At 35.1% G+C, this 5,378-nt stretch overlaps 1 non-coding gene across 1 annotated transcript; it reads right to left on the bottom strand.

The window, feature by feature from the left end:
* Window positions 1-3,815: 3,815 nt before the first annotated feature.
* On the bottom strand, window positions 3,816-3,922 carry LOC122126653. The gene has a single exon (XR_006150986.1). It is a non-coding gene; the product is annotated as a U6 spliceosomal RNA (small nuclear RNA).
* Between the last annotated feature and the right edge of the window lie 1,456 nt (window positions 3,923-5,378).

The following is a 5,378-nucleotide window of genomic DNA, read 5'->3' as shown; positions in this document are numbered from 1 at the left end:
TTATTATTTCTACAAACAGGCCGGTATATTTAAAGAATTACATTCATCTCATCCGTTACTGAAGGAGAACAACTAAAAGAGCAACCCCTACAAGGAAGAACAACTCCTACTTAATTAGATTCATTCCTATGTAAAGCCAGTGTTTTTCCCTGCATCCTCATGTTGTACATTACAACTCTGTACTTGGTCATCCTGTATAACTACTATAATCTATATTGGGACATAAATGCCCCAGCTATTCCAGTTTGCTTTACTTTTTGAAAAATTTCTCTGTTGTTTTAGGTTGGTGTGTATGTGTGTGTGTGTGTGTGTGTGTGTGTGCGTTTGTACAAAGATCAGAAGACAACATTTTTCTTCATTTAGAATACATCTTTCAGGTCATTGTAAGTTGTGGCTAACTGGAGAAGTCTCTTGCTAGTTTAGGTATGAAACAGAAAAATATATTTGTGCATGCACCACAGTTGTTTATTAGTATGTAATTGAACACAAAACTTCGATTTATATCTTGCCTGTTGTCAATAATGTGAATAACAAGGAACTATAGATGTATTTACTAGTTACCAAGAGAGAAATAATCATATGATTGGTGGTCGGATGATATTTCAACTCTGTATTTTTTTAGAAAACCATACTACATTCTAGAAGAGAATAATAACCGGTATTTTGACCAAGAGTGTAGAAAAAATTTCCTTTTCTCGACGCTATCACCAACATTATTACGTTTTGAGTTTTTTGAAAAGGCAGGTTTTTACTATGTGCAGTACCCCAGACTGGCCTTAGACTCAAATCTTCTTACTCCAACCTGCCAAATGCTTGCATTAGAAGCCTTTACCACCACACAAGTTCCTTTGATTTTTTTGATAAGAGTTATAATAGTTATGATGTAGTATCATAGTAATTTTGAATTGTATTTTTCTAATGACTTCTGTTCACAAAGCATTAATCCAGCATAGAAGTGGTATTAAACACAACTTTGTAAACCCACTGGTGATTTTCAGGGCATTTTGGAAAACATGTCTACTCAGAACTTTTGTCGGTTTTTAATCAAGTTCCTTGTTAATCTCATCTTTAATCTCTATATACAAAATCAATAATTAATTCAATGTAGTAGAAAGGAAAAAATTGAGAAACTCCTCACAATTTTCAATTTTCAATAACATGATATTGTTTAAATCATTTTCTGTTTACGCTTCAGCCTATATAACTCAATGTATTTAGACCTTTTACAAGGCTATCTGTATTTTATTTATTTTATGCTGATTGCTCTTTCCAAAGCCTGCATGTCTAATTCTCCTTGGTTTCTTGCAGTCTAATGTAGTTCAGGTTTCAAACTGAAGAATAAATTGAAGGAAGCAACCAAAAAAATAGAGTTCCTCTGATCCGATGATGCCTCTACAAGAATGAGAAAAGAGTTCATCCTGCTAAGGACCTATGATAGGATATCAAAAGGAGAATTCTTTCTTCTAGGTCTTCTCTACCTTTGTAATTTACCTTAAATGATGTAAAACTCAATATACTGCTCAGTTACTTTTACGTTTTATCAGTTTTGCACATTATCATATGGACTTCACCTCAGTCTACAACATTCCTTCATTATTCTGTCCCTGATAGTTTTACACTATCAAGACATGAGATAACCAGTTTGATTTACAGCATGAGAAGTTATCCAGCTGGCTTCCTTGGAAGCACAGCATAGTCAATAGACTTCTGGTTGCTTACTACATGTAATGATTTCGGTAATATATATCACATTCTGTTTAATACTAAAAAAAACTGCTGGGTAAACTGAAAGCTCATTCATAGAAGTTTATCTTAAGTTTTTCACAAGTTTTATGTCTCTTAGGTCTTAAAAAATTTGCTATAATGGTAATGTTATTACCATTTTAGTGTTGAGAAAAATTGTAATTCAAGGCACTAAGTGCATGACCCAAAGACACATAGTGAGGAAGGAAATGAATCAAAATTTCCAAAAGCCTTTCAGCAATACAAAAATGTAGGTAAAAATCTCTTCATTCTCTTATACACTCAATTCAATATTGATATTGTCCAATAAATAATAGCATAAAAAATATAGCCATGGTAATTTTTTCTATCACATTTTGTCTTCAACACAGACTGTGTTGGTGACATTGGGTTATCATGCACAGAGCTGAGATTATAAATTGAGGTCCAAAGAGAGCCAAATTTCTTCTGTCCCACAGTTCCAGTATCCTTTTTAAAAAGCATTAAAACTTTTAAATACCATCACTTACTGTCTTTTAAGAATCCCAAAACGTAAAAAATTCACATATAATCACTACAAAAAGCTTTAAAAGTAGGAAATAATAAAACAGGCCCTCGTGAACTAAAGTTTCTTCTACTTTTGAAATTATTCCTAAAGCCTTGTACTGGTTTATCATACCTGTAATCTTGTCTACTTGCCATATCTACTCAGGAGCATGGGATCTGTGGATAGGAGTTGGAAGCCAATTAAGGCAAAAAAAATTCACAATATTATTTTTCAAAAATTTAAATGAACTAGCAAAGGTCCAGGAATGGAGATGTAGCTCACATAGTAGCTCACCAAGCTAGAGAGGGAAGGCCTAGCGAAACCTTGAAGCCCTGAGTTCAAACTCTGAGCATGCCAACATGCAGGCACATACACACACACGCACGCACACACACACACATACACTTATTCAAAATACCTTCAGGTCAGTGTTTTGCATTAATTTCTTTGTTAATGATATTATATGGTTAAAATAATAGAAATAAACTCTTCCATCTCAGAACATTTTTAAACGTTTTTATTGTAAAAATACTGTACAGAGGGGTTACAGTTACATGAGCAAAGTAATGAGTACATTTCCTATCTAACATTGTTACCTCCCCCTTGGTTTTTCCCCAAAAACCTCTTCCCTTCTACCTCCACAAGTACACCCTTCACCACCCCACCCCCCCCCCCCCCCGCCACCTAGCCTAAATTGTAAAGTTAGTTTTTCAACATAGTGTCTTGGGCAACTCATTGTTACAATGGGTCAACCAGTATCTCTATTTAAGCATTTTGTTTTTTCCCTTTCCCTCTCCAAATTAGAGAAGTGTATATAAATGAAGGCGCATCAACACCAAATACACTGAAAACAGAGGTTATACTGTGTGGGACGACCATATAAAAAAAAACACACAAAAAAAAACACATTGTACATTACAGGTGCATTAGAAACAACAGCAAGAAAGGGAAAAAAAAAAAAACAACACTTGTGTCCCTATCATGGGTTCATTTAGCTTAACATCAACTTATCTAGTCATATGCACATAGCTTTTGACCTTTTCTGCTTATCCCAGACATATATAACTTATTGCAAATACGGGATACCATGGGACCTATGTTTCTTTGGACTTGGCCTATTTCACTTAATATAATTTTTTCCAAGTCTTTCCATTTCCTAACAAATTAGGCAATGTCATTCTTTCTGATGGATGATAGAATTCACACACACACACACACACACACACACACACACACACACACACACACACTCACAAGGTTTTCTTGATCCATTCATCTATTGTGGGGCCTCGGGGTTGGTTCCATATCTTAGCTATGGTAAATAATGTTGCAATAAACAGTTGTGCTGGTAGTTTTAGAATGGCCTTGTTTGTGATCATTTGGGTGAATGCACAAAAGTGAGATTGCTGGGTCATAGAGGAGCTCTATGTGGAATCTTTTGAGGAACCTCCATACTGCTTTCCAAGTGGGTGAACAAGTTTACACTCCAACCAAGAATGCAGTAGGGTTCTCTTCTTGCCACATGCCCTCCAGCATCTGTTGTTGTAAAAATGTGGAACGCTTCACGAATTTGGGTGTCATCCTTGCGCAGGGGCCATGCTAATATTCTCTGTATTGTTCCAATTTTAGTGTATGTGCTGCCGAATTGAGCACAGAACATTTTTTATATATAAATTGGAATTGATTTTCTTAAACTAGATAATTCAACAAAAAGCAAGTTCAAAAGAATTGTGAAATTTTAGAACCATGTATTTCTTACATAAGCACACATTTAAGAATAAAGTCAAGATTGATATGACAAAAACAAAACGAATCCAGATGTTTGTTGTAGAAGAGATGTGTAGGAGGAGGAATTCAATTATTCTACACAGGGCACCTGTCATAATGAACACTGCAGCAAGTGTTAAGGTATGTAAAAGTTTTAATGTTTTAAATGTTTAATTTTGGGAATTTGCTTATATATGCCAAAATTAAGACTGTTTGACAGGTCATAAAACTTTTCCATAAAGTATTTAAATTTATGGTAGCTGACATATACTACTAAGTATGTACATTTCAGAGTTTATAGAAAGTTTATTAATGAGAAGATGCAAAGTCTTTGTGTAAAGAAACAGAGCAAAGAGTTAAGACTTTAACTACATAGTTTCTGTTGAAACTTTAGGGCTTCTTTTCTTTATATGTTAGCAAGGAACAAATGATGATATAAGCCATGTACCAGTGATGAGATGAGACATAAATAGTTATCATACAGTGTAAATTTAAAGGGTACTCATAGCCTATAAAACTCTTGTTGAACATCATAATCTTAGCCAGTTTTAAATGTACAGGATTATGAGCAAATAGCAAAATCTAATATATAGTATACTTCAAATACTGGAAACACTGGTATTTGGCTTTTATTTTATCAATCATTAATATTTAATTATTGGTTTTCTTTATTTGTTGCATTGTTTCCCTTGTTGCAATATAATACAACTTTTTTAAGTCGTCATTATGAGGTATATTGAAAATGTTACTGGGATGACCATTTTTTATAGGTGCATGTGAATTCACAGAAATCAAAATTAAGAACAAAATATTCATGAAAAATTTTCTCAAGTAGAGTCTGAATCAGGAGTGTTGATTAATGTCCATACATAAAATCTTAGCCTTAGACTGAAGCAGTGGTTTTACAGAGTTGAGGTCACAAAAGTGAGAGACTGTGTTTTGTTTAGTTTTTTGGTTTGGTTTTTGTTGGTTGTGGGACTTGAACTCTGGGTCCTGGGTGCTCTCCCTCAGATCCTCAGCTCAAGGCTAGTGCTACCACTTGAGCCACAGCACCACGCCTATTTTTTCTGCATATATGGTGCTGAGCAATCAAACCAAGGGCCTCACGCATGCAAGGCAAGCACTCTACCACTGAGCCACTTTCCCAGAACCCGACAGACTGTTTTTTTTAAAAATCATCTAAACAGGGGTGTTCTGGGAAGAAGGCGGAGGAGAAGCAGGAGGCTAAACAAGCTCTCGCATAGAAAGCAGTTTTAGAGTTCCAGTAAACAGTCCTAAGCCAGATAATCACACCAAGTGTGCCATGACAGGACAGAGAGTTAGGCCCTAGAGGGAAAATCCA

This window comes from Dipodomys spectabilis, unplaced genomic scaffold, assembly GCF_019054845.1.
Source record: "Dipodomys spectabilis isolate Male_0828 unplaced genomic scaffold, ASM1905484v1 ptg000287l, whole genome shotgun sequence".
Lineage (NCBI taxonomy): Eukaryota > Metazoa > Chordata > Mammalia > Rodentia > Heteromyidae > Dipodomys > Dipodomys spectabilis.
The sequence above is the reverse complement of the archived record's forward strand: the minus strand, read 5'-3'. Positions and strand labels throughout refer to the sequence as shown.